The sequence below is a fragment of the Syzygium oleosum genome, unplaced genomic scaffold, assembly GCF_021117445.2.
Source record: "Syzygium oleosum isolate NSW1041296 unplaced genomic scaffold, Sole_v2.1 Sole_v2.08, whole genome shotgun sequence".
NCBI lineage: Eukaryota > Viridiplantae > Streptophyta > Magnoliopsida > Myrtales > Myrtaceae > Syzygium > Syzygium oleosum.
In genome coordinates this window covers 5709228-5719122 of record NW_026607492.1, presented here as the reverse complement: position 1 = coordinate 5719122, position 9895 = coordinate 5709228, and positions in this window count along the sequence as shown.

Below are 9895 nucleotides of genomic sequence, written 5' to 3'. Positions count from 1 at the left end.
TCTTCTTCTTTTTTTTCAGTGCAAGGACGTAGCGCAGAGGTTGAGCAGATGTGCCACTGCTAAAACGACCCAAGAATTGTTAGACCAAAAAAAAAAACGACCAAAGAATTGAATTTTTTAAGGCCTAATTCTAAAAAAAAAAAAGCACAAACTTTATCTTGATTAATAACTTTGACTTGAACTTTTTCTATCTCATTAAAAATCACCAACTTTCATTTAAATCTCAAATCCGGTCCAAACAATTTAAAAATTTTATATAACGGGGGTCAGATTTGGGATTCGAGTAAAATGTAGGCGCTTTTTATTGAGACAAAAAATATTCGAATCAGAATTGTTACTCAAGGTAAAGTTGATGTTTTTATTTTGGAGTTAGCCCATTTTTTTAAAGACCCAAGTGAGGAAATTCTTATGAAATATTTAGTGACTCTTTCTTCTCGGTGCATGTTGAACCAAACCCCATTTCACCAGTAGGCCCTTCTTCTCATTACTCTTGTGTGGCTACAAATGCTTTTCTCCCTAAAGAAAAAGCAAATTAGGGTTTGTGTGACGAAAAAAGATGGGCGATGTAAATGCATCTTGATCATTCATATTGCGTGTTTCGGGACTTGACATTAGCTTAAGAAGAGGAGACGTTTGTGTCGGCTAAAGCCGTTAAGTCTTTTTCTAATAGAGATACTAAAATTGAGTCGACTTTGAAGAGTTTAGGCACTTGATTGAAAGAAAAAAAAGTTTAGATTATTGAAAAATGGGCGAAATCCACATCCTCATTTTCTTCTTTTTTTATTGGGTTAATACCACGAAAAAACCCAAATTGATATACCCATGACAGATTTACCCCACACTAATTTTTCGACCACGGAAAATCCCAAAATTGGTACACCTGTGACAATTTTACCCTCTGTTAGTTTCTGTTAAATTTTACCGTCAATTTTTTTGAGTTAAATGACACATAACAGCTAACGGGTATACTGGTTTGGGGTTTTACCCTCCGCCTGTCACTGGTGTACCATTTTGTGATTTTTCGTGATATTAATTTGATTTAACGGGAGATAAATTTGTCACGAATGTACCAGTTTGTGATTTTTTGTGGTAAAAAAATTAGTTTAGGGTAAATCTGTCACAGGTGTACCAGTTTTGGGTTTTTAATAGTCAAAAAATTAGTTTTCGGTAAATTTGTCACAAGTATACCGTTTGGAATTTTTCGTGGTATTAACCATATATTTATTTGGCCTCTACTTCCTCACCAATGATTGTTTTCTTTTGAAAAAGAAAAAGAAGAAAAAAAGGTTTAAAAAATATATATTCAATTTTCTCGGAGTATATATATTATATACACGTATATGTATATATTTATGAACTAGTGGTACAAATAGGTCATATCGCATTGTCATAATTATTTTGAAATCGATTGATAGACTATGATATGCGATTTTTTTATGAAACGAAAGGCGAAAAGGTATCAAGAAGAAGCAGAATGCGACCCGTGCGGAAAAAATATCTATTTCCAATAATCGGCCCGAAATAAAAATAGATATTTTCAATCTAGAGAGAGATCGGCCGAGAAGATGAACCGGGTTATTACCGGGAAAATAAGGATCCGAAAACCCGGTCCTTTTCACTCGTTTCCATCTTCTCTAGAATGTTCTTTCTTTTAATAATTGGCAATTTATTCTCAAGAAGCAAAATAAATCATAAAAAATTAAGTAGCAACGCAATCCTATGATTTCAGCCCGAAGCAAAAGTATACTCATCTATTTTTATTTTCATTTTTTAATAATTTAAAGTGACACCATTCCTATTTGACTTTCATTTCCACCAACTCAGCAAAATAAATAAAATAAAGTCCTATAACGTTAGACAGCCGTACAATGCTCCGTCCATATACTCTTCGATTTCGAATCTAAGCATGCCTCGCCATACGAGGCCGTCAGCATCGCCTGGCCGAAATTAATTAAGCTTAAGAAATTATCAAATTGATAAAGCCAGAGAAAAAAATATGCTAAGGAAGGTCAACTTATCTGCAAAAACAATGCGCGCCGATCACTAGACGTAATGTTAGGATATTCGAAGGCGATGGCCATATCATAGGCTATGCACTTGTAATTCCGTGTATTCAAACGAAACAATTACGATGTCTCTTGTGTGCGCAAGTAAGTTTGGAATTCGCTAGAATTGGTCTTGTTTCTTGTGACGTGTCATGATTTCGAAGACTAAATGGGTACTACCTAGTCGATGCCTCCCCGACGTTTTGATCGTGGACATCACGCCACGTGTCTTCATGATCGGTCCGTCGAGAATTAAAACGAGAGTCGACACCCGGAACATATATTAAGGTGTGATTAAATTAATGTCTGTGAAATTAAACATTTGTGATCCGTATACTAAATGTTTGTGATGACAGATAAGACCATTGGTTAGCTGATTTTTTTAAAAAAAAGAAAAGAAATTTGAAAAGAAGAAGAAGAGAGTTTTGAGTCGAATTGACCCCATCAAAACTCGGATATGCATCGTGGATGGCGACGAGGGTTTGCCAGCTGCTTCACATATTATTATTTATTTTAAATTTTGTGAATTTCATAAAAAAAAATTAATTTTATGAATAATGTAACAAGGAGTAACCACCTTTAGGGATGAGCATGGTTCCAAGTTCTACCTAGAACTTAAGAACTTGACTGGTGAGAACCTGTAGATTCTAGGTTCCAAGGTATGCGGGATAGGTTCTAAGTTTCAAAAATTGGGGAACATGTTTCGACGGGTAGGTTCCAGGTTCCACCTACACGGAACCTGGAACCTAAACAAGTTTTTTTTATGCGTTTTCTTGGTATATGTTTTTACGTGATCTTGCAATGTTTCATGGCTTTAGATGATGAATGTATAACCACTAGTCTAAGCTTTTATTTTATAATTTGTTAATGTTTCATATTCTTCGTGTGTCTAAATATAAATTGTGGTCAGTGGATCATAGCAGCAAGTTGTGGTAATTAAAGGTGATGATTCACTGCAATTTTTCAATTAATGATACAGATGGAATCTGGGTAAACCCTAAAATCGACTTGGAACTTGTGATAGGATAAATTTCATATTCCAAAAAATAAAGAACCTATTCTTATGAGTAAGTTCCAGGTGAAACATGTATGGAATATGGAACCGCTCGCCCCTAGCCATTATGTTGCAACTTTAGAAGGAGACCGTATGTATTGTATGTATGCGAGAAGCCCTTTTTTTTTATACATAAATAAATAGGTAAATATATTTTTTATATTTTTATGGCTAAAATTGCCAGCTTTCGTTTGTAATAATCCCCATAAACTCCAAAAACAACACGGCATTTACAATTATTTGTTCACTAATTAAGAAATCAGCATTTTATTTTTTTGGTCAGAGCTGTCCATTACACATTGTATGGGGTCTTCGTCGCCACGCGGCAAAGGACGGCGTTTCTCCAAACGGAAAACGGAGCCGAGATGCACCGTGGGGGAATTGCATTAATTTAGGATCCGAATGTTTTGCAAAAAACATTTTTCGGAAAAAAATTTTCCACATTTTTTGACATTTGGGCCGCTTAGGAAATTGATTCAACAGAAAATATTTTCCTACCGAATCTTAAATTCAGAAAAATGATTTTATTTTTCAAAATATGGCTAGGTGTTGGCACAGGAATCCCAACACTCGTTCTCGAGCCCAGGTCCATCTAGGTTGCGCTTGTGTCCCAGAAACGGAAATCTGGGCTTGAGACCAGGTGCCCATGCAGGGTTTCCTGGGTACCCATGTGCAAACCACTAATGCCCTAATAGTGTATGTCAATTTAGAAAAATAAAATGAAATTTTCCTTCAAATGATGGAAGAAGTTTTCTTGTTCATTTTGAAGTCTTAGCCAAACACCGCAAAATATTGTTATTTTCTTGGAAAATAACTTTTTAGAAAATGTTTTCCAGAAATGTCACATTATGCGAAACAAACGGAGCCTTGGTTTCACAAAAAATGAATGATTCGAAAATCATTTTACTAAAAATAATTGCTTGTATTACTTGAAATTATTAGTCAATATAAAATGTCTTCATTATCGATAATAATTTATATTTGAACTATTTTGTAGATGATGAAAATATTTATCATTTTTTCATTTTTACAAACGATACAAGCGATTATTTTAAAGAAAATATTTTCCAAATTATTTTTTTTCCGCGAAACAAGAAAAGCCTTACTTTGATACGATGAACCCAATTTCACGCTCTCTTTCGAAATCCAGTTAATTAAGAGATTTAATAAAAAGCATAAGCAAATCAGTTACAGTTCTCTTTTTAATTCTTATCAACACCGATTGAAATTTACAAGCAAGGAATAAAATCCGCCTTGTTCGAGCACATATAGGGGTCATCAGTTCCTTGGCGGTTCGGTTCCCGCCCTGGAACTAGAGGTGTCAAAATGGGTCTTAAATCCATATATGACCCATTTAAAAATAAATGGGTCATATATGGGTCACTTTAATTTTAAAGAGTCAACCTTAAATGGGTTTTAAATTTTAAAGCTTAAAGATAAATGGGTCTAAATGGGTTGAGTTTGGAACCCATGTCTAACCCATCTACTAGATCCATCCACACACTTTCTCCCTCTTTACAAAAATGTTTAAAAAAAATTGAAATTTAATTATTTTTTTCTCTTTTTCTTTTATTTTTAATTTTTTCTTTTCTCTTCTTTCTTTTTCTTTTTTTTTTTTATTTCGGCCGGTGGTTGGCCACGACGATTGGCCACCGGGGCGGGACGACCTCGCCGGAGGCCGGCGAAGCTCGAGCTCGCCGGCCTCGGGCGAGGCTCGAGCCTCGCCGATCTGGCGAGCCTCGAGCTCGCCCGATTCCGGTGACCTCGAGGCTCGCCCGATCCCGGCAAGGCTCCAGCCTCGCCGATCTGGCGCCCGAGGCTGGCGAGCTCGAGCTTCGCCGGCCTCGGGCGAGGCTCCACCTCGCCAGATCTGGCAAGGTCGAGCTCGCCTGAGGCCGGCGAGCTCGAGTCTCGCCAGATCGGCGAGGCTGGAGCCTCGCCTGAGGCCGGCGAGGCCTCGGCCTCGCCAGATCGGCGAGAACGAGCTTCGCCGGCCTCCGGCGAGCTCGTCCTCGCCTGTGGTCGGTCGCCGGCCACGGCGGCCGGCGATCGGCCAAAAATAAAGGAAAAATAAAAAAATAAAAATAAAAAGAAAAAATAATTAAAAATTCGATTTGAAAAATAAAAAAATATTAATTTTTTTATTTTCTTGGATAATGACTTTATGGAAAATATTTTTTAGAAATGTCGCATTTTTCGTAAAACAAACAGAACCTCAATTTTAAAAAAAATTATAAAATTTTTTCACTAGCTTTGTATTGCATAAAATGTTTTCGCAGTATAATTTTTAAAAAAAAATCATAAGAAACAAGTATTCCTAGATTAGGTTAAATATAAAAATGTTTTAGCAATATGGGTCGGGTATGGGTTGGGTATGGGTCGGGTCGGGTATGGGTCGAGATATTTACACTATGAATAAATGGGTCATAAACGGGTTAATGAGTTAATTTGGGTCGGACAATTTATGACCCGACCCAAACCCGACCCGACCCACCCGTTTAACAGGTCTACCTGGAACTGAGAATCGGACTAGAGGAATCGATTCTTTGTTTTGGAATCGGGAACCGGACCAGTGCCCCTTGGAACCGGATCGACTGGGTGGGCAATTCTACGCTTGGAATCGGACCGAAATTCAATGGTTTCAATTTTATGGAATCGAAAATTGGACCGGTGCTAGCCGCCCAGAACCGGCTGGTGCGATTCGGTCCGAATAGTTCCTTTTGCTCACTCCTAAGCACTAATCGATAGAGTTTGGCCACGTGAAATAGAAAGCGCATGTCCCGATGCGTGTGTCGCGATCAAATACACGTCATAGAAAGATTTTGCTTCGCCACATAATCTTTTTAGATCGATTGTTGGTATCTCAAAAAACTCGAACCAAACCAAGGTCGACCTGTTTTCCTTCTTGCAAATCGCACGTATAGCTCGTGCGTCTTCTTTGTTCATTTCTCATGGATTTTGCTCAATTTGGTACGTTCCCACGAAAGACGAATTGGAAACGAGAAGTCGGGCTCGAACTCGATCGAGAAGAATGACTGGGATAAACCAGTTGACTCTACCAAATTTCCGTTGAAAGCGCAAACACACGCGTGGGAATTGGCTGTCATCGAATCGAATTGGATGCGAAAAGAGGGGAAAAAGACAAGAACGGCGACAGTTACATAGAAATGTTTTTGTTCATCACTACTTTCTCGTACATAAGAAATTTTGTGATGGTTGCTGTCATGCGGTTCAATTCAGGACCATTTGATTGGTGCTTCGTCGGAAAGGGCACGACGAAATACCTTTCGAAATATGAACGGATCAATATGAATCGATAAGAGTTGCGAATGGTCCTTCATGGAAATGAATGACAAGAAATCTAAAGGTTCGGAAAATGACCATGTAAATTGCAAAAAAGGTAAAGATAAAAGATATATTTGCAAAAAAAATTGTTGAATTCTGTGATTGATTAGATAGTTTACAAAGATTACACTTGAGGTATTTATAATCCTCTACCAATGGATACATATGATGATGACAAACAACGGTCATTGAATTTGAAAAAAAGAGAGAGTAGCTTCCAAATTTAATCGGTGATTACAAGAAATTACGCGATCTCTTATTATCCAACAACATTTATTCACGAGAAATTATAAAAAAAATCATAAATTAGTGGCAATAGACATAACCACCCAGCAGCAATATTTTAATGTTGATTACTCGCTGTCGATGACTTTGCCGATCAACCTCAAATCTTGATTAAGGTTTTCGTCGATAATTTTCACGATGTTGTCGATGACTTACTTTGGCGAGTTATCGATTCCCTTCATGTAGTCTATTGTTCTATTCATTGTAAACTAAACTCTGCTTTCATTGACTAAGTCTAATGCTTATCGATGATAAGAATAAATTGATCATTTTTGGATGTCAACATAGCCATTTGTAAACAAATTGAATGATTCATTGATCATTTGATTATTTTAAATAAGATAATCATGAGCCATTATATGCTCCCTTGTTGTAAACAAATTTAATTTTTCCCTATCGAATTGCTTCCTTAATTGTTTTCTTAAAAATAATACAAAATTGTGCTATGGCTCATGAATGGAGTCACTTGCGATATTCTTATTTACTAAATCTTCTTTACTTGGAATTACATGGCCTTCGGTTAATTTATTAAGTCATTTTTTAAGAGTAAATCGAAGATTTTGTCCAACTAACGACCAAGTAAAGTCGAGTATCTTTAACACTAGCCATTGTTTTCTTTTATTTTGGTGTCAATAATGGGTCAATTGTAACGCGTTCATGTGCACCATATGATATCATAACGAAACAATATACTCTTTTTTTTTTTTGGGATAAGGACACAAATGGTTCCTGAACTTTGACTTAATATGCAATATGATTCATAAACTTTTAATTTATTCAACGTGGCCCTTGAACTTTACCCCAATGTGCAATGTGGTCTCTGAACTTTTAATTTATTCAATACGGTTCCTGGACTTTTAGTAAATGTTCCATTTAGTCCCCGAATTATATGAAAATATTCAATATTATCTTTCCATTAATTCAAGTTAAGAGAAAACATTGAATATTTTCATGTGGTCTACAAACTAAATTGAACATGTACCAAAAGTTTAGGGACCACATTGAATAAATTAAAAGTTCAAGGACCATATTACATATTGGGATAAAATTCAGAGATCACATTATACATTTGGCCAAAGTTCAGAGACCATTTATGTCACTTTTTCCGTTTTGTTCCTGCGAAGACGTAGCCCAAAGATTAAGCAGAAATGTCAATGTTCAACGACCAAAATATGAATTCTAAGAGACCCAAGTGAAGAAATTCTCATGTGAAGGATTTACCAACTTTATTCTGGGTGCTTGTTGGGTACGACGCATAGGGAACATGACCACGATTTCACTGGTGGACCCCTCTCATTACTCTAGTGGGGGGGCAACAAACGCTCCTCTTCCTCGCTTAAAAAGGCAAATTAGGGTTTGCGTGACGAAGAAGATGGCCGATACAGATGCATCCTGACCGTTCGTTCATTCACGTGTTTCGGGACTTGTCATTTGCTTAAGAAGATACGAAAAGTACAGAACGTTCACAATTACCGCAAGCTAACGGTAGACTAAAATTGAGTCGAAGTTGAAGAGCTTAGGTACTTGATTAAGCAAAAAATAATAGACACCTGAAGAACAGGCGAAACTCCCGTTACTTGCAGTGTTGGCACCCAATATATTATAAGTGGCTAAGACACGTTTTAGAAGTTAACCTATTGGATGCGGGTGACAATGATTATTTTGGCACTATCTTCACATAATGAAATCAAGAAAATGACATATTAATGCAATTTGTTTGTCATGCTTGTGGTTCGAATTTTACGGGACATCCTAAAGGTTATAAATTACACGATAATGTCTTTTATTTGAGAAGAAAGGATTCTGTTAACGAGTGTCGTATGGAAACTTGTTAAGCAATTGAATATAATATGTTTCGCAGTTTTTCCGGTGTGGTGCTTTACTCATCCTACGTGTAACTATATCTTCAAAAATCAAAGCGTTCGTCATTATTCCTAACCAATGGTGAACGTGTGCCGAGATTATAGCTTTTATTCGTCTGTCTGGTAGAATGTCTTGTTAGGGTTCACCGATAAGTAATTGCCAAGACAATGATTTTGCTAGTCTCGACTATGAATTGAAGATTTTGTATCGACTTTTGCGTGAATTGAGTAAGCTTTCTTTCCTGTCGAGTTGATGTCACGACATTCTTTCTCTATTAAGAATATGCTTTTACCACCATCATTGAGGGAAAAAAAAATCCTAATAATGCTATAATTTCCTTACAGTGCTCGCTTTGATGTCATAACTTTTCAATCGATCATTCAAGTGTCATAATTTATATAAAAAAAAATCTTCGGTATAGCAACATCTCCTATGACGAATCCTTAGTGGATTTAGTTTTTACAATATCATATCCAACCTGGCTTTCTTTAAAAAGAATCGAGTCCAAAGTGGAAGAACGACCAAACGACGTTACAAACCAGCCTAAAAGGCGACACATCGAAGATGAATTAATTGAGGTTCGGTAGGTAAATTACTCTCTTTCTCTCTCTCTCTACAAACAAAGATTGACGACAAGAAACAGACCACAACTTGGAGGGAAAAAATTAAGGCTCGGAGGACGAGCGAGGAATCTTGCAACTTTTAAGTGAGCGGCTCCTTCTGTTTCTACTCACCATTACAAATTTAGTCCGAAGCCATCGATTTGGGGCAAGGAAGGGTTCAATACCCCTTTGAATGACGTCACTTCCCCGGCAAGACACATCGAACTAATTTTTTATCAAATTGGGCGCCACAAAGAAGTTTCCGGTAAGGAAAAATCGCCGACATAGCTCGAGTGGAGTTCATCAAAAGTCACGGCACTCAGAAAAGTCATGGCCCTAAATTGAGCGCCGTATGAAAAACACGTCGTCAGCGACTCGCTTTCGCAAACGGCTCCAAGCCCCACTCGTTGCGGCGCTTCTGTCCTCCGGAGCTCCCGTCGCGAATTCAAGGTCCGACCCGCCTCCGAAGTTAAAAAAAAAAAAAGAAGAAGCAAAAACAAAAACGAAGTAAGATGGTCCCCGGTTACAACTTACAACTTACAAGGGACTCAACGAGCAATGTGATAGGATGACTTTAGGGGGGGTGGGCCCGGGGTGGGGTCAAAGACGTGGCGCTTGTCCCATCTGTGTTTCATCCGAATCACCACGAAAACAATCGTTTCAAGAACCACCAGAAACGGAGGAGGAGGGAGGAGGGAGGA